The 24,694-nt window shown below is 52.5% G+C and overlaps 1 protein-coding gene and 1 pseudogene across 14 annotated transcripts in view; one reads left to right on the top strand and one right to left on the bottom strand.

Moving 5' to 3' along the window:
* Window positions 1-8,359, top strand: part of VTI1A (vesicle transport through interaction with t-SNAREs 1A) — a 351,501-nt gene extending 343,142 nt beyond the window's left edge. For 2 of the 14 annotated variants that reach the window (XR_009353293.1, XR_009353280.1), the window contains 3 exons: window positions 372-6,742; window positions 6,991-7,190; window positions 7,304-8,359. The gene's annotated coding sequence lies outside the window, so the exon portion shown is untranslated. The remainder of the gene's footprint in view (window positions 1-371; window positions 6,743-6,990; window positions 7,191-7,303) is intronic. The other 12 variants (XR_009353291.1, XR_009353286.1, XR_009353283.1 and 9 more) reach the window with 12 other exon arrangements.
* A 795-nt stretch (window positions 8,360-9,154) lies between these two features.
* LOC131830881 (U4 spliceosomal RNA) lies at window positions 9,155-9,281 on the bottom strand (annotated as a pseudogene).
* Window positions 9,282-24,694: the final 15,413 nt, after the last annotated feature.

Genomic DNA, 24,694 nt, shown 5'->3' with positions numbered 1-24,694 from the left:
TCGGTGCTGGGAGCCAAGGTGGGCTTTCCTGGGAGAAATGCAGACCCAGAGCCAAGGACTGTAGGGGGGTGACGGCTGGGGCTGGTTTCAAAGGAGGCTCTGTGAGTCCCCTGTCTCTGGTCCACATGTCTCCTCAGCCAGCTGAGTGTGTGGTTGGAAGACTGTGGTCTGGAGAGTCAGTAGGGATTTCTTAAAGGAACGCTTATGTGTCCGGTTGGCTGGTGTGGGGAGGGTGTGACGGGGCGTCTCTGTGTAGTCGATGAGCTCACTGCAAACAGTGCTACCCTAAGAGACAAGAGGAGCGATGCCTTGCTGGAACTGACCTTCTGTCTTTTTTCCTTTCCGGGACTTGCCGTTGGTGAAATCATCAGCTTTTCCATGGGCTCTGAGCTTTGGGGGGAAAAGCTCCTTCACCATCGTCATCACCATCCCAGATCTGAAGTCAGCGGCGTTCTCCACGCCGGAACGCCTGGCTTCATCCGGCCTCCCTGTCTGATTCCGTGAGTTTCACAGAGCCATGGAAGCCACTGGCAGAGGCCTGGTCTGTTGGTACTTCAGGGCTGGGATGACCTGGTCAATAACAGGGAACGAGATCTTCTCTGCTGACCTGCTTTGCTCCTACCCACCTGTCCCCAGGAAGACAGACCCCTTGGGCAGCCAGCCACCCCATGGATGTGAAGGGGAGAGATGGCACATGTCCCTTGCTCAGCCACCATCTCTCAGCCTCACCCATCCAAGGACAGACGGTCCCAGCAGGAGCTGTGGCATAGGAGGGCCGGGTCCGGCAGGTGGGACAAGTGAGGCCACCCTAAGCTTCAGAGACCACCGTGGGCATGGAAACGGCACACACGCCTGGGCCTGAGGGGTCTCGAATCTCCATCTCGGCCTGTTCCAGATTAGCCGCGTGACAGCTTACCACCTTTGGAACGGATGCCACACCTCGGCAAAAGATAGGCTCAGAGTCCTTTTTCCAAAAGGAAGGAAGGCTTTGTGGTAAGCCATCCCTAGTCTGACTCCCAGAGACACTGGTTGCCCGAGATGAGCCGCCAGCCCTCAAACCCGACCTCATCCTGTGTAATTCACTAACCTTAAGCCGAACTCCAAGAAACATTCTTGTTTAAATGGCTTTGCCTGCAGCCCATTGGGCTCAAACCAGTAGTGTCTGCCAGGGGCCGTCCACATTTTATGACTTAGGTAGTTCTTAGACAAGATGTCAGCCTTTTAAAAATGAGGCCGGGAACTATGTGGGCAGCTCGAGAAGTGCTTAAAGCCACAGGATCCTTCCCAAAAGAAAGGAGACCCTGCAGGGTAACCAAGAGAGGCCCAGTGCAGGGAGAAGAATGCATGTGCTCGGGGCCAAGGCTGGAGACCGGGTCCCGGAAGAGGTGATGGAACCAGGGTGAGCATCGTCTCTGTTGTAGAGGAGGGAAGACGCAGGGGATGCTGGGAGAGACCGCCCATGCCCACGAGGACTCTAGCTCAGTAACAAGGGAAATGTTCCCAAGCTGCTTACCAGAGGCGAGTAGGGCAAAAACAAGATGGTGGGGCAAACCCAAAATGACAGGACACGTGGGTTGAGAATGTGTGAGGAGGTGAGGGACGGGTGGCGTATGGGGTGAGGAGGGATTCCCAGCACCAGGGGACAGGAGATGGTGAGTGGGACTCATCCCAGGAGATCATTAAGAGGGAAGGGCGCCGGCATCAGGCCTCACGTTGTGCCACCCTGGGCCCATTATTGGCCTCCTTCAGGAGGCGCCAGAGCCGGAGAAAGACAGGGTGCCTTTCTCCCAGGACCCCAGCCCAAATCACACACAACCTCTGTTGTCATGCCTCAAGGAGCTCCCAGCATGCTGTGGGTAAAGCACTTCCTCGTCCTGAATCACCTCATTACTCGTGCTACATAAATAACGAAGGCATCACAGAGAGAGGGGGAAATGCCAAGCAGCAGAGCTCTAGACTGTGATTCTGTGAACTCGTGCACCCCCTCCTTCCCTTCATCCAAACAAGGCCCTTTGGCGTGAATAATAGCTCAGCGGCCCCGAAGCCCGTATTGATCTGCTGCACACACGGCTCCGCTGAGAGCCGCCTGGACTTTTCCTGGGGGCAGGACAGCGCCGTTCAGTGCAGCCCTCTCCTTCCCCCACCCCTCAGCCTCCCCAGGTGTGCTCAGGAGGGGACAGTGCTGGGGGAGGGGGGAGACAAGGCCCTTCTCCAGCTCAGTGCTGCTTTGTTGCCTCAACTTTTTTGTTTTTAACTTATTTTGCCAAGAAAAGTACCTGAATTGGACAGAAATGTTTTTTTGCAAGATGAGGCCCCACAGAGTTGAGAATGAAATACATCCTCAGGCTCCAGCTTCTCTCCAGAAGATTCTGCCAAAGACCCAGGCCACAGAGGCACCCTCCGCTGACACTGACGGAGGCCTCCCGCATGCCCAGCACTGGGTCCAAGCACCCTGGCATGCCACAACGCGTGTGTCTGTTAATTTTCTATCTTAACACCATCAGAAGAGAGACAAGCTGAGAATGTGGCCCGAATCCGCCACGTCTTTGGGGAGTGGGATTGCTGTTAAATTCGGTAAGAAGCCTCCGCCATAGGATGCTAAATGCACGGGGCCTGAAGCCCGCAGCCCCCCACCCTGAGGCTCCAAACACTGTCCCCTTCCTCATTCCCAACTCTTTCAGACCCAGGTCCTGGCCCTCTGGGTCACGGACAGTTGTAAGATGAGCCAGGTCTCTGCACAGGAACGCCCGTGAGCTCGTAGTTTCCTGAAATACCACTCTGAAAGATTCGTCCCTCTGGTGTCTGACCTCGAGCCCGGGCAAAATGCAGATTCTTCTTCCCCTGGTCAGCTTCAGATCCATAGACCACTGACCCATTCCTGAGGGCAGATTTTGGATTTGGGGTGGGAACGACCCACCATTGCAAGGAGCAGTCCGTGGTCTTTGGGAGAAGGCAGTAGAAAGGAAGGGGACCTCTGGTTGCCTGGCACCAGCCTGGTGGTTTCTCCTGGGATCAGCTGCCCTCTGGGTAAGGAATGGGTTCCTGGGTGCGCAGCCTTGCCATAGAAGCCCACACACACCCTGGCCCCAGGGCCCAGGACCACTCAGGACAGAGAACACGGGGCCCTGGCAAGGCAAGATAATTGGGTGAGGTTCCCCTGGTACGTCCCACAGCAATGCCCTTCCTGAGGAGAAGGAGGAGGCGGAGGAGAGAGGCCAGGAAGGCGGTGGGAGGGTAGTTAGAACAGTGGGTTCCAGCCAGTTGCTTTCCTTGGGGGGCTTCTGCAGCCTGCTCCCTCCCGGCCCTGCTGAGATGCGGAGGCCGAGGCACTTGGGGAGGACACCCAACCTGACCGCTTCTGCCCCGGGCAGCGCCTCCCCACGCTGCCCCATCCAGGGGTCTCAACACAGCAGGGACATCGTGACTCTCAGAGACTGTCTCTGCTTGATTTGTCTCCTCATCCAAACATCCTGCCGCCCCCCGCCAAGAAACTACAGAGTAAGGAGAGCTAGGGGCTGCATGGGCTCATCATTGTCCCCGACAGGACTTCTAAACAACCACGCCTTTCCCTGTCTGAAGCCTGAGAGGTGTAATTGGGTTTATTCATCTAGTCGAAAATACGTACTGGCTATCTACCGTGTTCCAGGCCCCAAAGACACGTGGTGAAGAAGTGAGGTAAGAAAACATGCATGGCAGCCCTGGGACTGCAGGTGGGGCACTGTTTTCGTCCCCAGAGCCCTGCCTTGCCCTCTGCTCTCAGCCAGGGCTCCAGGGTGAGCCACACTGGAAACCCTGGCGCCGTGCCCATCCCCCTGCCCCCTCCCACCGCTGCCCCACCAAGGTCAGTGCCCCACCTGCCCGAGTCCTTGCCACGCCCCCTAGTGCTGTGTGTTCCTTCCTCCTTGCGGTTCCCGCAATTACATGTGCAAATAGCCCCGTTGGACTAGAGTAGAGCTGACATTTGCCTGCCAGTGGTTGAATCCCCATGAGCGCTGGCTCCGGGTCCAGGACCAGCCCCAGAGAGGCAGGGGACAGGTATGGGGACCCTTTAGATTGGGACTGACTTAGAGGATTTTTTTTTCCTTTTTTCTTTTTTTCTTTCTTCCTTTTTTCTGCTTATTAAATGATAAAGGTTCGACTTGGCAGGCAATCAGAAACCCAAAATATCATAAAAGGGAAAAAAGTTGCCGAGTGGCTAAGAGGTGCACCACGGGAGTGTCACTGGGCTCAGCAGCGAGGTGAATTGCTGAGCGATGGAGCAGGAGACGTTTTTCAAAGGCTTCTCTCTCCTTCTTCTCTCTCTGTCCCCCATGCAGAAAGGGGAAAATAGAAGCAGAATCCAGATTTGGGCACGAGGCTGATGGGTCACCCTCCCCCACCACCAGCCCCCAGACAGTGGAGAAACTTTGATCCGGGGACAGGAGGAGCCTGGGCACCCCGGCAAAGGCTGCAGCACGGTCCTGGTCTCTGAGTGGGCTTCCCTGGGCTCCTGTGAGGGGAGATGAAACCCACAGAGCCAGGGAAATTGGGGCTGGAAAGGAGGAAATGTGGGACTCGTGCCCCTTGGGCTCCAGGCTGGTGGGTTTGGATGGCAAAAGCCAACCAGGCAGATGGGCTCAGATTCACAGAACCCTCTAGCTGTGCAAGCTTTAAGGAGCATTTTGGCCAACCTGCTTGTTCAAATGGGTAGATGGTGCACAGAGAGGGAATGAGTCTTCGCTTGAGAAAACCCAATAAGTGGGCGGTGGAGCCAGGAATGGACTCCAAGTCTTCAGCCTCTCCTTGGGCTTCTCTCATCTGCACAAGGAGATGCAACTCAGACAGCGCCGCGTTCTGGAAGCCATGGCCCAGCCACGGGGCCTCTTTGGTAGTGCTGGCCTTCACACCACGTGGCTAATGTTCCTCCATTACATTCTTTTTTAAACCAACATGCATAGAAAAACTCGGTTCCATTCCTGTTGGCTATGATCATTTTTTTCCCCTGAATATCAGATCTTTTCTCTCTTAAGGAACTGGCAGAGGGCACCCTGGTGTCCCCTCAGCTGAGCTACTAGTGTCCCCGGGGAAAGGCATTTTTGTGCTCAAGTCCACCATCACTAGCAAAAGAATCTTGTGAGAACAAGTAAGTGAGAATTGAATTCCTCCTCCCCCAGCACCGAGCCCCTGGAGGCCTCTGGCAAACTCCTTGGTTGCTGATGCTAGGCGGACACGGCTTTAGAGCTGGGGGAAGCGCTGACTCTCCAGGTCCTGGCAGCTGTGGGGGTGGTGTTTGCACACCCAGGAACAGCCTGGCAGGGAGACCCCTCGAGGCTTCACTCTTTTCCCAAAGTCTGGCATTTTCCAGGCCGGAGGTACTCAAAGCTCCCGGCCTTTCCATGCCACCAGCCTGGCGTGTGGCCTCACGTTGACAAGTCAGAGCCAGCTCGGGTTCCGGTTCTTCATCTGGCCAACGGGAAAGTTGGTTGGAAAGTCTCAGGAAGGTAGGCCTCTGCCAGCTCCTGTCACCCATGGCGGAGAAAATGGGAATGTTCCAAATGTGAGGGTCGAAGGCCCTGGGGTAAGATGGCAGCCCCTGGCGTGCGGAATGTCCTAGAAGAGAAGGAGATTTGGTGCACTGAGCTTCGGAATGGTCTTGGATGCAGGACTGGTGGCATGGGCTTGTGACCAGTGCAGTTGCGCACGTGACCCCACCTTCAGAAGGGCCCACACTGGGGGCTTAATGCTGTACTATAATTGAAATTCATGATAATTTTATCTTCATAATTGCATTTTGTAAATGAAGTTCGGTGAGACAACAGACCATGAGCGGGGAGCTTGGAGCCAGGCTCCCACGCGGTCCAGCCTCCCACCACCTCCTGCTTGTGGGGTCAGATGCTCAGCCCCCTGGAGCCCCACTTCCACTCGGCCTTCCCACCCCAACCTCCCTGAAGCAACAGCTGCTGACCTGCCTCTGGGCTCAGGCATGGGTGGGGTCAAGGGCTGGACGGGGCAGCCCACAGCATTTTGTAGTGGGGCGTGGCAGCCGCAGGCCCTGCCCTATGCTGGCGGCGTCAGGGCACATTCAGTGGGACAAACCTCTAATCCACTCCGATGCAGGCACCAGGTACACCTAGTGCGTCCTGGCACCAAGGTGGCCCAGCCCCTTCGGTTGCCCATCCACCGAGGATTGGGGCACGGACCTTGCAGAAGGGGGAGATGCCTACCTTAACCTCCCATTCCAGGCCTGGGGTACAACCTCTCCGTCCAGCCACTGGGAAGAAAGGGAACCTGACCCCCAGGCTGGAGGGCAAGTGCATGACCAGGACGCAAGGCCGGAGTCAGCATCCTGAGGGTCTGCCGTCCTCCTGAGAGAATCCCCAGACCTGGGGGAGCCCTCTCTTCCTTCTTCCAATGTTCCTGAGTCCAGCTTGTCTCTTCTGGCCTGAGTCGTCTGGTTGAGGCTCCCTCTAGGAACAACCCACTACATGGGTTGTGTAACTGCTGATTTCCCACACGTAAATATTCTGACATTTGCCTTTAAAACCAGTGTTGCACAGTATAAAAGCGAACAGTAAAATTCGTGCTAGTGACTTAAAATTTTAACTTGACTTAGAAGACATCAACTAGAAAATTTTAAACACCGTGACAAGAGAGAGACAAGGGAAGAAATGAAAAAGCATTTTTTTTCTTGCTTTCTGAACACAGGGCTCCGTATTTTCATTTTGCTTTGGCGCTCACGAATGATGGAGCCTGTCCTGCCTGGGTGAGTCACTTTCCCTCTGGGGCACCCCATTTCCCTATCAGGAAACCAGATCATTTACTTTTTGCACTTGCCCCTCCCTTGCTCACGGGCACATTATGAAGGTGCACTTGGATGAAACCCATGAACAGGATTTAGAAACCAGTGTGTGGTGCCAACCCTTGGTCTTGGAACATGGCCCTTCTTTCTTAAAAAGGGGTTCAGCCCATCTCGTGTAGGTTTAACCACTGACAAGTCAGGCTCTCCCCCAGGTCCCGGCCGGCGGTATTACATCCTGGAAACGAAGCTCCAGTCTAGAAACCTCCCCTCTTCCCTGGAATACAGACCAAATAGCCTCTATATCTGGGATCCAAGCAAGCTGTGAAATGGAAAGATGTCAGCCAGCCCAAGGGTTGAGGCCAGTGTGTGAAGAGTGATCATTGATCTCTACATTCATCCCTTTTATTTAACGGTGAGGCCAGAATTTCAAAGGTACCAACCCAGAGGAGGGTAGGTGCCAACCAGGTTGGGGTTGAGGGGTCATCTCAAGAACGGTAAAAATCCCGCTTCCGCTTCTCCTTCCAGGAAGAGGGTATCTCCATTTCAGAAGCATTTCCAAAGCGACGGTCATGGAGGTTCCAAGTGCCCCTTTCCCCTGCCCTGCCTGATGTCGGAGGACTCACCTGTCCAAGCGATGAATGTGTCCAACATAGCAACCTGTCTTCTTCTGTAAAAGTGCTGTTACTTTAAGAGAACGTTTGTGGGATGAATGGCATGAAAGAATGAATGAATGAATGAGTCCCTTTCCATCAAGTTGCCTCAAATGGAGTCCAGATGTTAAACGGCATGCTCGACAGCGCCACTGCAAGAGAAGGAGATTCGGATGACCCCCGTGTGGCTCCTCCTACAGCTTTTCCCCAACAGTGGATGATCTCTTGATCATTTTTAAATTTTGTGGTTTTAAGTTTATCTTATTTCATTTCATTTCCCTTTGAGTGCTGTCTTCTGGCTCCTGCTCCGCTTCCTCCAGCTAATTCATTAGGCCGAAGAGCCGCCCCAGAGTGGGATTAGAACCCGTGTAGTACATCGTCGCTTTAAACTGAAATCTGCTAATTAATGGATCTTCTGTGCGTAACTGAATGATAGCGCTGCTTCCCCGGGGAATTGCGATTTCATGGTTCCTAATGATGCTGCGATTACATTATCTGGATCACGCAAACGGTGGGTGTCAGATGCGGTGCTCAGAGCCTGTCTCGGGGCTGGGGAGAAATCGCTCCTAAAACCAAGGGGATGAGAGGAAGGAGTTAGAATGTCTGCTGTTAATTGTCATTAACACGTGCTGTTCCTTCCTCTTGTTCGGTATTTGTTTCAAGGTCCAGCTTCCCCCAGCTCCACAATGCTTCTGTAACCTCACTCCCCATCCCCCAGTAGTCATAGGGTTTTGTTTGTTTGTTTGTTTGTTTAAAAAAAAACTATTTATTTGCTGTATTCCACAAAGTAATTTATTTTCATTACCTTTCTTGGAAATGTGGGTCTACATATCGTTAGTACAAGAAATATATGTTGGTCGTTGTTTCCCGAACTAACCTGTATTATTTGATGAGTTAAATAAAATGCCTGAATCGGCGTCTGCTATTGCTACCCTTTTGCATTTGAATTATTTATCTTACTTTCATTCCCTTTCTAAATAAATGGGAGTTATAAATTCTCAGTACTCTGCTACAATTTCTGTACTGTGAATATAGACAGTGTCATTTGTTTTGTTTTAATGATGGAACTTAAAAGAATCATGTTCAAGGTTGCTTTTGAATACCAGTTTTTTCCCCCCTTCTTCTTTAATCGCCCCAGAGATGGCTTTGCAGAGTGACCACAAACCTGGATAAGAGCTCTGGTTCTCTTATTGGTGAGTTGAAATAATGTACTCGTCTCTTCACTGAACCTCTGTTTCCTTGACTGTAAAGCGGGGAAAATACCCCCCACCCTGAGGCCCGATAGGAAGATTCGATCAGGTAACCCGTGGAAAGCACCACCAGGCTTGTGAGAAGCCATCACCATCCTGCTCCTCTTGACAAAGTGAGCTGTTCTGTAACATCGTGCTGGACAAATATTGAGGGGAGTATTGCGTATTTTTGTTCTGTTTTCTTTAAAGATCGCTCATGAACACGGCCTTAAAATTCCTCAGGAATGCCTTATATTAATCATACTAAAAAGAAGATATTCATGTCTTCATTCATTAAAACACTTTTTCATTAAAAAAAAATGTTTTCAAATTGTTTTTTAACACTGAATATTAGACATGGCCCCAGGGATTGGAAATCAGTGTCGAACCACAGACCAGGGCTCCCAGGCCAGTGAGGAATCACCTGGCAGTTACCTGCCGTAGGAACTGAGTCACAGAGAGACCTGGAGAGCAAAGGCAGCCTCCGCTGGTTGGGCTGAGATGCGCCTCTTCAATGCCAAAAGTATGCCGTCCTGGAAGACCCAGTTGAGAACAGTTTCCAATTAGCAATAGTCACGCCTCGGATAAACCTCATTGGCTACAACGCTGCCTCTGCGCAGAGGTGAAAGAGGCATCTGAAACACACACACATGCGAAGTCTTGGTTGCGAATTAATGAATGAATGAATGAAGACAGGCAACTTCTATCGCTCCAAGAGACCTGCTCAGTCCCAATTTCACCACCAGGAATTTCCCTATTAAATGATCATTTGTTCCCCACCTGGGGACAGAGACGCAGCGGACTGTGTGGGCAAGAAGACAACCACGAGGGGTAGGGGCACCGAGGCAGCGGCCACACCTACTTCTGGGACAGCAGGTGCTTCTTAGTGTTCCCGGGAGGGCCACCTGCATGTTCTCTTCAGGAGTCTCCTTTGACCCATCTAATTTGGTCACCAAGACACTCACTCCCCCACCCCCCCTACGAGGCAGCCGGCGGCTTCGCCAGGCCTGCCTCGTTTGGATGCACAGCACAACGAATTTGTACCCGCCAAGCCTCCAGCGCCGATATTTCAAAACCTACAGTACACTAAACGTGAAACTTTTGTTCAAATTTCAAGGATTTTGATAGCCCAAGTGAATAGACACTGCCTATTGATTTTTCCCTTACAATGACTCTTGGATAACCTATTTTCTCATTTATTTTTAAAGACAGCTCATGAGATTTCATAGCAATTCTGCCCAACCTCCTAATATCAAAATCCCTCCTTGACCCTGAAAATTGTAATTCTGCTATAGATCACAGCTGCTGAATATTACCTTTTACTAAGCTGGTTAAATAAAATATGTCCAAATCACTAGATCCCACAAGCCGTGGCCTGCAAGTATAATGATCCGGGGGCCGAGATTTCCACCGCCGCACACCCACTGGCCCCGCGCTCTCGCCGGCCGGCGGATGCCAGAGTGTGGGAATCTGGAATATCGGCTCCGGTTTAACAGTGAAGGAGGAGGAGAGGGGACGGATAGCTCTTCTGGTCTTCAATGATTTTCTTGTAAAACTTTTACAAGGGAGAGTTGGGCTGTTTGATGTGTTCTAGACAATCACATGCCCCGTGAGTCTGTGGCAGAGTGGCTGGTTTTCTCCCGAGCAGAGGAGGGGGCATATTTGATGTAGGGCAAGTTCAAAACCTCCAAAGCCTTCCACGCTGATAGGTCAGGTGACATTCACGAGGTGGGGAGATACAACACGGGAAACATGAAAGGGACCCGAGACCTGGGCAGTGTCATTCTACCACTGGCCGGCCGGAGCTCTGGCTTTGGCTGGAGAGGGGCCCTGTGGAACTTAGACCACGGGGGCCTGTACCCTGCCTGAGCCCCGTCACCTGCGTATGCTCAGGCTCTCACCTGCGCTTCATTGACTTTAGCCAAAAGGCCCCGTGGATCTCCCAGCCTGCCGAGCGGCCCGGAGCCTCCTTCCTCCCGGACTGGCTTTTTCACTTTCTCCGAAGAATGAAGGACAGCACTGACCCAGGTTGGTTTCAGGGGAGTTTTAAATATTTCAAAGCCATCACTTAGATCAAAAGTCATAACCTCTGGCTCGCCGATTGTCCCCTTGCCCTCCGCGGGCAGCCCCCAAGTCCAGTATGGTAATGAGTCCTCAGCAGCCCCCTCATTACAGGTGAGCAGAGTCTAAAATCGCCCTGACTCAGCAGAAATGGGGCATCTCCCAGCAGGGGCCATTGGAACCCGCTTAAAATGCAGGAGGCAGGAGGGTGTTCCTCAGGCCCGTGGAACTTTGTGCCGGCGCTCCCGACCCGGGGCCCTCCCGGGACGGTGGGACCCCTGCCTATCCTGCCAGACAGGCAGCCAGGTGAGGGTCCTGCGGAACAGATACGGGAACCCCGCTGGTATCAGCACCCGGTGAGTCCGAGTGAGCCGGAAATTGTCCACGAAAAAGAAATTAGTAAATAGCAGCACCTTCCTCCCTTTACCCCCAAATCAGGATCTGTCAGGAGGTCAAAAGAGCTAACACGTGTTTCTGTCCTCTAAGCACTCCTGATGGCAGGGATGACAAGCCCGTAGCAGGAGGTCACCCCCTTCCTCCCACGTTCCAGGCCGACATCGCTAATCGATCCTGGCTCTCTGTCTTCCTCCGAATCCTCTTCAGGCTGGCGTTCCCAGCAGCCTCTGCTCATCCCTAAGAGTTCATCTGGGGGATACCAACTATGTACCACCCGGCCCCCCGCGTCCAACACACCAACACACCCTGTGTGCGCCACTCCCAAGACCTGGAGGGCCTCCTCTCGCCTCCCCTGGTGGTCTGCTGCTGCTCCTTCAAGGTCCCCCTCCTATCCCTGCTTCCTCGAAGAGAAACTGCCTACTGGTGGCATGTTCAGTTCCCATGACAGGACCATCTCCCAAGGAAGGAGAGTCCCTAGAGAAACGCAGTGACACCAAGGGAAGTGTTGTTCCAAAGGAACTGACTCCATCTGCCACCCCTCCAGGGGGCTTTGGAGCCCCTGCTGGGAATGCAGCCTGGGATCTTGGGAGAGGAGACAGAGAGAGAGAGAGAGAGAGAGAGAGAGATGGCCACACCCACCAGCTATGTGACTTCAAACCAGTACACCCACCTCCCCATGCCCCAGTTCCCTTCCCTGCAAATGAGGCCTGGCAAGGTTACCCTGGGTCAGGGTGGCGGGGTCGGGAGTGGACGGGAGAACCGTGTCATGCCCTCAGCTCTGACCCTGGACCGTGGTGACTGCCCCGTAAACAAAAGCTGGGTCTTTTCATGAGACTCTTAGCCAGGGGGGCTTGTTTTGTCAGTTCACACCCATGGCTGCTCTGGGCCAGCCGCTGGGCTCCCAGTGCAAAGGGGAACGAGCAATTCCTGGCCTGAAGGAGGAATTTAGAGCATCAGGAGCGATCACGAGACGAGGTCAGACCAGGAGGTCCAAATTCCAACGTTCCAAAGTAGACGTAGAGGCACCACCTCCAAGCCCTGACCGGCTTGCAAGTGAGGAGCCCGCCCCGTGGCAAAGGCGGGGCCTGCTCCGGGGGGTGGGCGAGCAATGCCACCTGCCTCTGGGGAGAAGGCAGGCTTCGAAGCAATCCATTCCGGCTCTTGTTAGCGCCTCTCCGTTCGCTTTCATCGCTCCCTCTTGACCGTCCCCTCTCTGCTGACAACAAGACATGGTTGGCATGTAGCGGGCATTTAAAACCAGGAGACCTTCTCCCTCCCTTCAAGCTGGAAGCTTGCTCCCTGGCTCCCTGAGGCCTCTCGAAGCCGAGTGCCTGATGAGTGCCAGGAGACCAGCTCCCAATACCGGAAGGGGCCTGCATTGTTGGACCAAAATAGCAAACGTGTAACATGAGTCTGTTCAGGGGCCCTCTGTGAGCCGGACGCTTCCGGTGGGTGCTGGACGCAGGCCAGCCTGTGGAAGCCGACGGCAGTGGCCCTCCCCGCACTTGAGGGAGCCCGTCTACCTACAGGGACTGTCCTGTCCCTTAGCTAGATGAGTTCATCCCCCTGAAAATGGATCTGAGATATCCTTAGCCAAAACAGTGACATGTCTGGCCCAAATGAACCAAACTTGTACACAGGACACGTGTACTTCCTGAATGCCTCAAATCCGCCCATCTGAGCTTACTTCCCCTGCGTCTCCCAGAACTGAAGACACCCCCACCTCCAAAAGGACCCCTTCCCCAGGGATGGCCTGCGAGGCCACAATGCAGAGTTCTGGGATGTTCCTTCTCCCAGGTGGCGCCCAACTGATTGTTTGTCAACTTCCCAAATGTTTTCATCTCTGGGACCAACAGCGCACCAGGGAAAGCCATTCGGAAAGAGGAATTAAGAGGCTGGTTTGACACGGGTCTTGGGTCAAGGTTGGTGGCCTGTCTGGGGGGCCTTTGAGTAGGCATGCTGGGATTCTTTTTTAAAAGACTCCCCTGCAGTCCCTCTTAATGAAGCTGTCGTCCAAGCCCCTTGGAGGGCCCATATGCTCTGAAGTACTAGCAAGTGTCCCATTACTGTAAACGGCTTTTTATTTTTAAACTAATGCTATATTTGGAAAGCAGTAATCCTGGGGAAATGATACTGGGACTAATGGGGAACATATTACCTTTCATGTGTTTTCTTCATGTTTAAGGTTTCTTTGTTATTATCTGAGTACCAAGGCTCTGCCTACACTCTTGGGCAAAAAATCAAAATAAGCCTTAAAGCAATAATATTTTAATAAGCATCAAATGTCTTCAATGAGATAAAAGTATTAGATGGTGTTTTGATATTAGGCTTTAGTTAAAACCTCATTAAAAAAAAAAAGAAAATTTCTCAGATGTCATGGGGTAGGGGAGCAGTGATGGATTTTTAAATTCAGGTGGAGAAAAAGGTCCGGTTCAGGTCAATTATGCTAATTAAATGCCACAAACGACTGGAATTACCAGCAAATGGATGTTATTATTTGTTGCTTTCCCTGTTTTCCATTGATCAAAAGCAGCATCTCATGACATTCGAGCCTCGAGAAGCTGACGCGAAAGCCTGAATCCACACCGAGGCCGGGGCGCCAGTCCCCCCCCTGGGGTGCCCAGACTCAGTGCCTGTCCCGCCTGTCCGCCCGCACCCCTCTCCCCTCCTCGGCAGAGGCTGCCCACGGCCCAGGCTGCTGGCCGGTCGCTGGGGCCCAGGTTAGCTGGCCCGATGAGTGTCCGCTCCGGGCGCGGAGGGACCCAAGTGATGAAAGGAAACTGAATCATTTCTTCACTCATGGCCCAGGACCGAGCTCGAATCAGAGGCTCTTTAGAACAGAAAGGAGCCTGGAGATCCTCCATTTGGTTTTCTAAAATAAGGAAACTGAGGCTCGAAGAGGGGAAGTGACCCGCTCAAGGCCACCCAGCACGCTGATTTCTGGGCCAAAAATAGAACAGCCGTTTCCTGACTTTCGGTCCAGTGCCCACATGTTCCCTTCTCCAATATTACCAAGCAGACCTTCATCTTTCCTCCCTTCCTCCCTCCCGGCAAACACCACCCCTCCCCCAGCCTGCAGCTTTCTCTCCCACTTTCGCATCAAGTCTTGGTTGGGTGACATCAGCACAAACCAGCAAGACTTCATGTTTGGAGTCCGGCCGGGGAGACCATGACCTGGGTCTGTCTTCTTCCTTGGTTCCCCTAAAATGGAGTCAAATTTCAGTTGCAAAATGAAATGCACTTGACTTTGGATAGAAGGGACATCCAAAGGGTGGTGGGGATCAGTGGTTTCAGGCCGGTACAGGAACGCCACCGTCCTGGCTTTCTTCCCCTGGTTAGAGGAGATACCCTACCCCGAGCCGTGGCTCTCAGTTGTAGCTTCCAGGTGAGCAACCGTCTCAGGAAAAGTTTGCTGCTGGGGATCAAAGAGATCAAGAATCTGGCGGGAGAGGGTAGAAAGTCTTAAGCAGGGACAGTTATGGATGTCAAAAATAGATCGTTCTCAGTCACTTGCTGGCTTGCTGAGCAGGGCCCTGAAGACCACAACTCTTGTTGACTCCCTGATGTCCAGCCACGGGTGAGAGGAACCCGGCCAGTACTGTCTAACTCAGAGCCCCCAGCCATCATGGAGAGAGTGCCATCCTGGGCCTCCAACATCCCGGGACCAGCTTCTGGCTCTGGTCCAGCCATGGGACCCCGAGCAAGTTGCTCTCACCTCTGGGTCTCAGTTTGCAGATCTGCAAAAATGGGAGGGCTTGGCCTGCAAGACTCTGAGCAGAACGACTCCCCAGGAGGAGCCACTGGTTTGGGGGACAAAGGTCAAGCAGCTCTCTCATAGACACATCCCTAGAGACATGTAGATTAATCCCAGCCACAGACAACCCTGACGTCACATTTGGGGGCTTCGCAGGCCTTGTAGAGTTTGGGTTTTGTCTCTGAAGTAGTCAAAACAGCCATCTGAATTTGGGCTGTCTCAGGGTCATTGAGAAAGGGAACCATGTGAGGACAGGGGGGGTGGGGGGGATGTCAGGGAGGGCCCAGCCCAGCCCAGGACAAGGGCTGAGGCTAAAGTCACGCAGCATGAAGGGACCAAGTCAGTAGCAAGTGTCCCCAGCATGTGTCACTTGAGCCGGCTGAAGCTTAGGTGCGCGGGTGAGCAACCTGGCCATGGCCCTGAGGGTTTCTTCCTCTGCCCAGGGTTCTGTGGCTGTTCCCGTGGTCACAGGACCAGTCCTGCCCTGGGTGGGACAAACTCAAGACAGCCGGGCAAAGCCTCTGAAGCCAGGACCCCTCCTTGCCCTGCCCAGTGAGGTCCATGTAGGGGAGCCAATCCCCAGGGAGGCCTTGGGACAAGCGTGGCATCTTCCTAGGGTCAGAGCTGGAGTCCACCCCAGGCAGCTGCTGGGGTCCCAAGGACCCGGGAGCTGAGCCTCCTGCACAGACAGGCTGGGCAGACGCCAGGGTATGGTACCCGCTGGAGGTGCTGAAAGTTGAAAAGTGCTTATGAGCTGCATGAGGTTATGTCATGCGTGTTGTAAAGATCACAACTGGGAACAACCCCATTCTGCAGACTTCCTCTCCTCAACTACTTTGTATGTATTTTGTTGCCGCCACCTGGAGACGCCCCCCTCCTAATGACACACAGCTGGGGGGGGGTGGAGAGGAGAACACAGGAGGGAGCTGAGGGGCAGCGGGGGTAGCTCGTGATGTTTTCAGGCGTCAGGCGGAAGCATGTTCTCTAGAGGCGGGCAGATCTGGGCTAAACCGCAACTCGTCTCCGCACTGCCAGGGACTTCCGATGGAGGCCTTAACCTCCCTGAGCCTCACTTCCTGGACCACGATGCAGGGATGGTGGCAAATGTGACTTTGGAAGACTCTCCCCAGTATCTGACAGGATCCATGTGACCCTCAGTGACCTGGGGCACCTGCTGTCGGACAGGCTCTCCTCAGGGGGCTGCTTGCTCAGTCATGGCCCAGTTCACCCCAAAGTGAGAGGCCACAGGCAGCCCCTGTAGTCACAGCCTAAGCCTGGCTCTGAGGTCCCCCTTTCTCTTGGCCACAGATCAGGGAGGAGCCCAAGCACTGTCTCAAGAACATGAAGAGCAGTCATGGCAGGACGGAGTCAAAGATCACCGACTCCATCACCAGGTGCTTACGGAGCACGTCCTACAGACCAGACACGAGGAACACGACAGAACAGGGTAAGTCCGCCCCCCTGGTGGGGCTTTCAGTCTGGCAGGGGAGGGAGAGAAGCCACATGATCGCCTTCTAAGAGAAAGGAGCTAAATAGTACTGGGAAGCTGAAGCCAAAGAAAGATGCCATCTGATTTGTGTCTGGAAGGACACTGGCTGGTGCTCGGGTTAAACAAGGGACAAACGTGGAGTCGGGGAGTCAGCTGGGGCACGTTGCTTGACTTCCTTGGACCTCAGTTTCTTCATTGGTAGGATAGGCTGCTGTGAGGATTACGTATAACCAAAAATGCAAAGGCATAATGACCACAAGTAAGAAGAGAACTTCGATCCACAGCACACAGTGCCCCCTTATCTGTTACCAACAGCCCAGGAAGCCTGGCCACTATCTCTAGTGACAGTCCAGGGAGCTAAACAGGAACATCTATAACCATCAGCCCCGAAGAATCAGGACTCGGGTAATAACTGAGAGCCTCCCTAGTGGTCATCCCTGATTCCAACTTAGGACCATCCAGGGAAAGCCAAACTATGTACCCTAACCAAGCACATCAGATGCCTTGCATGCTTCCTGTGAGCACCCCCCACAGCTTCCCCAGGCCGACGGCCACCAGTCAGGGCCCACTCGAAACTTCTGCCTTTCCTCTAAAAAGCTTTCCCACTCCTCTGCCTGCCTTTGAGTGTCTGCCAGAGTGCAGGGGGTTGGGGTGGGGGCTGACTCCCTTGCCGTAGTAAGCTCAGAATAAATAGCCTTGCTTTCCTCATTTGGTTGGTTCATTTAGTTCCACGGTGCAAGTGTAAGAAAAGCTCCTAGTTCCTTCCTAGCACTTAAAAGGTAAAACTTGGTGAGGTTCTGTCCCTCCCTCTGTGTCCTGCTGGGCAGCCACCCCACTGCCTACCTGCCCAAAAGAGTGTCGGAACCCTGAGCAGTCAGACTGTCTGGGTGTCCTGACCATCAGGGGCTGGGAGCATCTGCCTTGTGGGGAAAGTGAACCTGAGATGATTTTCCATCTCCTTGTAGAGCTCATGGAGAAGGTTGGGAAGGGGGCTGCCTTGGGGGGAAAGAGCCTCGGACAGGAGGAAGAGACTGGGTTTGCCTGGGTTCCGACCCCAGCCCCACGCTGGCTGTGTGGCATAGGCGACCGTTGCCTTCTTTGTGAAGTGTAGAAGATTAAAGCAGCTAATTTGGGTTGGATGCTTAGCACACTGGCTAGTGCCTGGGAAATGTGCCGTAAACAGAAACTGACAGCCAGCACCAGTGGTGACAATGGGAATGTGCGGCCGCCAGGCCGAGCTGCCAACGGTTCAGAAATCGTTCAGGAGGACATGTATCGGCATGTCCACCTAGCAGAGTCTGGCGCCTCAGTGGAACAGGCTTCACCCCAGGTCTTCCCCCAGGGGGAGGAAAGACAAGCTGGAAGACTCCAGAACCACAGCTGGGAGCATCTCCAACCCAGGCCCCCCCTCTCCGGGGAAGCGAGTGTCGGGCTGACGCGGTGGCTGACATCCCACCATGAGATGGCATTCACAAAAAGTTGGGGCAGTGTCCCACATGAGAGGGCCAGACGGGGGCGCTCTGGAAAATAACCCACTTGCCGATCATTCACACTGAGGAGAAAACAATGGAATGGCTAAGTCCAGAGAAACCCCCAAAACATGAGCTTTTGCCTGAAAGTTTCTTGGGTAAAAGGAAGCAGTGCCAGGAGGAGAGAAGGGAGCCTCTGAAGCCACACCATGAAGATAGAAGCCGCCATGGGTACTGGCCATGGACCAGTCAGCCATCAAAACCCATTAGAGGACCCCTTTAGCTGCCAGAGGAAGCTAAAGATGCCAGAGGTTGGGGGAAAGTGGACATCCGGCCTCTCCAGATGCCCCAAGCAGATAATGAACCTGGAGCTGCCAACTCAAAATAGAAAGTGGGTGAAGAATTCATTCTCCAAGTACCTGTCGCAGCCACAGCCACGTTCAGAGGCAGCAGCCTTAGAAGGGATCCAGCATCCCGGGGCCGTGCCAGCCATCAGATCTTGTGCACCCAGGACCTGGCAACATACCTGGGGGACAGCCACTGTCCAGGGCATAGTGGCCCAAGTGTAGTTCTGCTGCCCTCCTGGTCTTCCAGAAAATTCTTCCTCTGCAAATGTGGTGACTCGCCACCAGGAATCTGAACCGACATGGCCACCACCCCAAAGCTGATGGGGGGGGGGCAGGAGGATGATTACAACAGGGAAACACCACAGTTCATTTCGACTCCATGATGCATTATCCAACAGTCAGACATAGAAACAGGAATTTCTTGAAGATGAGCTGCCTGTTAACAGATGGAAACATGATAGGGTTTCCATGGTCGGGTAAGGATGAGAGCAATGTGGTTTTTGTGTTCTTATGCTGTTATGAGACCGGCCCCGTGCTGCCTGCCTCCCCGGGGCAGAGCAGAAAACTCACGTGCAATCTCCCCACTCACCTCGGCTTCCTGTTCCAGCCAGATGTTTACTACCTCACATCAAAGCGGCCAGCCTGTTCCGGGATACATTTCGGCTTGGCTCTGCCTAACTTGCAAACTCACTTGAATGCCCTTGTTTGAGACTCTCGGAGCCAAGAACGAGAACTGGTCCAGGTCAGCCGGCCCGGGTTCTCGCGCCAGCTCAGAGAGGAATGCTCCCGGCCTCGGTCCTTTCCATCAGTCACATGAAGTGAGCCCTTCTGTGTCTGTATAAAGGTCCTTCTGACTCTAAATTCCATGATGCCACTCTTCTGATTCTCTGGAACTCTCTCTCCCCTTGCTTCCTTTTCTGCCTCCTGTGTAGGTGGACCACAGAAATCACATAGAAGACAGGGAGGTTAAACTCAACAAGAATCTGACTTTGGTGTTTAGCAAGGACGGGGAAAGTTGATTCTGCTGCCAAGTTCTGTTCCTCACCCTCAAGGTGTTAATAATATTGCAGTCACTTGGGGGAGACGGGGGGTCGTCAGGAAAACAGAAGCCACTCTAGGTATTCCAGGTAGGAAGGACTTAGCTGCGGGAAACTGGAGACTTGCGTCTTGCATGGTTGCTGGAGAGACCGGGGAAGCAAAGTTCAGGCCAGTGGCCACCAGAAGGTGGGTGATTGACAGGAGATCCCTAGGACACTGCAAAGGACCCCAAAATGTCAGCAGTTGCTGCCACCACCATCCCCAGTAGCCCGCGGCTCCCCGGCATACAATGCTCAAGTCTAAGTTTCACCCAGGCATCAAGCTGCATCGGCCACCAGAGAAGGCCGGCTGTTCCCCACCCCCCAATTCTTGCAGGAATGCCTCACTGGTGGACTCTAACTTGAACTTACACAGGCAAAAGAATCCTGAGAAATGCAGTTCCAAGCTTGTCTTCTGACATGCAGGCCATCAAAATGTGTGGCCGTGACACCAGGGCACAAGACACAATGCGCTTGTTTTCACATCCACAAACCAGGGAGAGCAAAGAAATTTCATCTGATGAGCCAGATCGTGATTAATTGGTGATGGTGGTCTGGAGTGCTGGGTTGGAAATTATTGTGAGGTTGTATCTTGGCTCAGCAGGGAAAGGTGCTATGATTGATTAGGAATGCCTGTCACGGGTATAGTAGGAAAGTGGAGAATCGTATGCAACAAATTTGCAATGGTGCTCTCAATTAATGATTGGGAGACTTTCTTTTTTTTTTTAATTAATTAGTTCATTGTGGACACAGAGAGAGAGAGAGAGAGCGTGGAGGGGAGGGGCAGAGGGAGAGAGTCTGAAGCAGGTTCCAGGCTCAGCACAGAGCCCAACGCAGGGCTCGATCCCATGACCCTGAGATCACCACCTAAGCCGAAACCAAGAGTCAGCCACTTAACCTGACTGCCCTCCCCAGGTCCCCCATGACTAGAAGACTTTCTAAAGTCACTGCCATTGGTATCTGTTCCTCTTTCCCTCTGTCAAATGTGTAAGTTATAACCATCTCTGTGTGGGGGACACAGGAATTGGAAGAGCTGGTGACAAGTAAGGAAGGGACATGGGGAGCCTGTGAGGTCTCCAGGCTCCCCCAAACAATGCTCTGCACAATCTATACAGTCAACTCCTCAAGGCCATCTCATGGTCAGCTATTTTATCCCTACCTCTACTAACCTCCACCCCCCACCTGACTTCATTTCCAAGTTTCTAGGCCTGTCTCTACTAGGTCTTTATCACGTCATCTAAGAGAAACTTCCATCTCTTCTCCCGTGAATTACTTCCCCTCTCTGCACCTTGGCTTCCTCATCAGCATATTCAGGACCTGGGTTGGATCTGTGGTTTGCCCTTGGTGTATTTAGGAGCCTGGGGTGTTCAGGAGGAGAAAGTATGGAGGAATGCCCAGGCATGCTGCTCTGGGAGACACTCTACTTTTATCAGTTTTAGATACTGTGACTTTGCTTACGATGTCACTTGGGAAAAGATGCAGGGTGGAGGGAGGGGGGCCTAGTCCTGCTGCTAGATAGACAGACAAATCGATAAAAAGCTTGAGAACCTCTGGACAGGTCCTCTTCCAACGTCATTTCCAAATGTAACTTTCCCTGGTGCTGCCTGGTTTGTTTGCCTCTGCAAACACCAGCCCCTTTTCTCTCCCCAGCTCCTTCTCTCTTTTCTTTCTCCATCCCCTCTCTGCCAAAGATAGGAACTGCAAAGTCTCCATCTTAACTTCCAAACTTGGGCTGAACTTGAAACCAAAGTTAAAGCCTGGTTCTTGTCATTAGGAGATGCTGTGAGGTCATGAATAGGAGAAGGGGAAAATAAAATCAATATATTATTTCCCTCCTTTTCCAAAAAACCTGATGCTATTCTTTTTATAGCTGAAAATACATGGAATCATAGAAAATTTAGAACTTGATATCCTGGAGTCAAGAGGTACTCTGGCTTTTCCCTTGCCATACATTGCAGTGCAAAATTTTGAGAAATGGGAACATGCCGCTTTGAGTTGTCATTGTTTTTAATGACACCGCAATTACTATCTGGTTTTTTATCATTTTTTTTTTAAGGCAGGAGGAACCGTTCAAATAGGTTTTTCTGCTCAAAATGTACTTTGGAGTTCCATCTTGGGGAATAAGAGCCTTTTTGTTCCTCTTCCTACTGAAGTTTCACTTACTTCTCACTAATACTATCTCTAGAAGAGTCTGAGTCAGCCAAAAAATATGTCCATTCAGGAAAATGACAAGTTCATTTTCATTATTCCCTGCTGGAGGCAAAGGGGCAGCTTTGCGGAGTGTCCTGGGTGACTTGTTTGAAGAATGGTAGGTCGAGCCCCCCCTTCTGCCCCTGCTCTGTAGGGTCCTCCTGCGCCAGGGGCTTGGCTTGAGAAAGGGGTGGCTGGAACCCTGCCCACCCCACCAGCAACCCCTGTCCAGGCCAGCCTAACACAAGCCCCCAACAAAAGCCCTTCGGTCCCAGCACAACACAGAGAGAGCCCTGCTAAGGCTAGGGCTGAGCATGCGCACATCTCGCCAGCTGACTGGCTGGAGCCTGAGAGGCAGCGCCCTCTCCCATTGCTTGGTTCAGATTAGCTTCCCAGCAGGAGGGGGCGGGGCTGTGGTCCCCAAATGCCCCTGCCTCACCTACTCTCTGGGATCCCGGTTCCCTCACCAAAAAAGAGCCTGCCTGAATTTCACCTATGCCTGGCTCTGGAGAAGTGTTCTCAGAATTAACTTAAGCTTCTGTGTCCTTCTGGCCAGGGAGCGCAGTGGCCTGCATTCAGGAGGAAGTCCCCTCCCCACCCCCTCCCGCCCTCACCTTTCAGAGAGCCCCTTGGCAGCTGAGGGTCTGGGCACAGGGCAGGAGGATGTGCCTCAGCACAAGAGGCGGGGAAGTCAGGGACATGTCCCTTCTCACCAGCTCCAGGTTCACCCAGGGTGGAGCGGCTCCCCAGAGGGCAGGAGGGGGACCTTGGTGTCCTTTCTGGAGAAGAGTTGAGAGCATGAAGCGGAGCGTGGCATGAAGGGAATTTGTTTCAGGGGCAGGAAAGTTGACCTACCGAAATAAGCAAATCCTCTGCACCCTATTTTCCATTTACTTTGGGAGGATTTCCTAAGACAGCAAAGCATGTGTCGTATTACCAGGGCTTTCCTGGTCTCCTCTCAAAACACAGTTCCCCCTGAGGGCCATAGTAAGACTCATCTTATAGAAATGGACTCGTCATCGGAGCACCTGTGTGGCTCAGTAGGCTGAGAATCCTACTCTTGATTTGGCTCCAGTGATGATCTCCGAGTGGTGAGATAGAGCCCTGCTTTGGGCTGGGCAGTCAGCATGGAGTCTATTTGGGATTGTCTCTCTATCCTTCTCCTGCCCCTCTCCTGGCTTGTTCTCTCTCTCAATTAATTAATTTAAAAAAAAAAAGAAAATGGATACCTCGTTAATCTGGAGAAATGACTTACTTTTTTTTTTAATTTAAAGATTTTATTTTTTTGAAAGACAGAGATCACAAGTAGGCAGAGTGGCAGGCAGAAAGAGAGGAGGAAGCAGGCTCCCTGCGGAGCAGAGAGCCTGTTCTGGGGCTTGATCCCAGGACCCTGAGATCATGACCTGAGCCAAAGGCAGAGGCTTTAACCCACTGAGCCACCCAGGTGCCCCAGAAATGACTTACTTTTGCCCAAGAAGGAGTGATGGGAGGGTGGGCACAAGCACACACGGTCCAATAGAACTTTCCATGATCACGTCCGGTAGAACTCTCCATGAGAGTGTCCAATAGAACTCATTTGTGCAGTGTAATACCACATGACAATTGAGCTTGAAACATGGCTAGTGTGATTGAAGAAATTTGTCATTTAAATTTAAAACTATGCTGGCTAGGGTCTTCTATATCGAACAGGTTGTTCTAGAAAATCTAATTAGGAAGAGACCTTAGATACTCTTTGGTTCAGGGGGTCTCACCAGTTGGCATATCTTATTGGGCTCTCTGGGAAGCATAGTTTGCAAAAGCCTATGCCTTATGATTCTATGTTTGAAAAACAAAAACATTCTTGTTTTGTATAATACAAAACCTTCAGGAAAGTTGGAGTTTTGTGTTTATCAGAAGGTAACAAATCTTTGCAGTGTAGTCTTACCCTTTCCTATGACAGGCTCAGCCCCGGAAAGAGGAAGAGATTGTACAGGCTTTCAGGATGACACTGATTTCTCCAGGGTGACCTGTTTTCATCCCCGCAGGCCAGGAAGAGTGGGGTCTTTTAGGTGACAGGGTCCTGAATAGTGCTGCTCTCTTCACGTCCCAATGGCCTTGAATATATGGAAATATGTGGGTGACATTGATAGTGGTATTTGTTCTGAGTGCCCACCAAGGATTGTTCTGCATCTTACAGCCCCAGCCCCAATTTTCTCAGGTCCTCGCTGGTCCCATGTAGTTCACAATCTTCCATGGTGTCCTTCGTGGCCTTCTCAGGCCCAACCTCCCCCCCCACCCACTTTCACGCTACTATGGTGGACGGAAGAATGGCCTTCCAGACCCTTGAAATCTGTGACTATGTTACTTTCATGGGAAGAAGGATCCAGAAAGTGTTACTAAGTCAATGATCCTGAGATGGGGAGCTGAATCATTTGGGTAGCCCAGTGGAATGACAAGGGCCCCTGCGAGAGGGAGAAGGAGGCAGGTCCTTAGAAGAGCCAGTAGAAGGAAGTGTGACAGTGGAACAAGAAGTGGGAGCAATTGGAGACGGGAATCACGAGCTGAGGAGTGCTGGCAGCCTCTAGGTGCTGAAAAAGGCCAGGAAACAGGTTTTCCCCCTGAAGCCTCTGGAAAGAACATGGCTCTGTTGATGCCTTGTTTCAGACTTCTGACCTGTAGAACCATAGGAAAACAAATCTGTGTTGTAGAAGCCACTAAGTGTGTAGTGATTGCTTCCAGCAGCAATGAGACACTAAGGGGCGGCCATTTGGCACGGGGCGGGGAGGGAGCTGCTGCAGTCAGCGGGTCCATGGACGTGAAAGAAATGGATTACACTGGCTTACTTCCTCCAGATCCACTTTGCTTCTGCTGTTCCACTGCTTTCTGCCACTGAAGGGGGGTCTCTCCTCCCTCTGGGTAGGTTTCAGACCCTTGGATAGCTTCTTCTTCAGTGGACCGGTTTCTCTGTCCCTTGAGTCTCCAGAGAAGCATCATCCTGTGTTTCCTTTGCCTGTCTGCCAAGAGGCCTCCGTCTACTCAGGCAGATGAGATTTTCCAGGATTTGTCATCAGACCCCAGAGTTCCCTCTTAACCCTTAACTTTCTCACTCTCTTCTTCGTCATCTCTTCTCTCCATCCCCTCAAAAATCACTCAGAGGCAGACAGAAACTCAAGCCACAGTGGGATTCAAATTTCTAGTTCCAGTCAGGAAACAGGAATGAGGAGAATCTCCCTCTTGTCCCTGAAATGACAAAAGCCACTGGGTCACTCCACCTAT

This window comes from Mustela lutreola, chromosome 4, assembly GCF_030435805.1.
Source record: "Mustela lutreola isolate mMusLut2 chromosome 4, mMusLut2.pri, whole genome shotgun sequence".
NCBI lineage: Eukaryota > Metazoa > Chordata > Mammalia > Carnivora > Mustelidae > Mustela > Mustela lutreola.
Note: the sequence above shows the minus strand (reverse complement) of the source record. Positions and strands in the feature narration are given on the sequence as shown.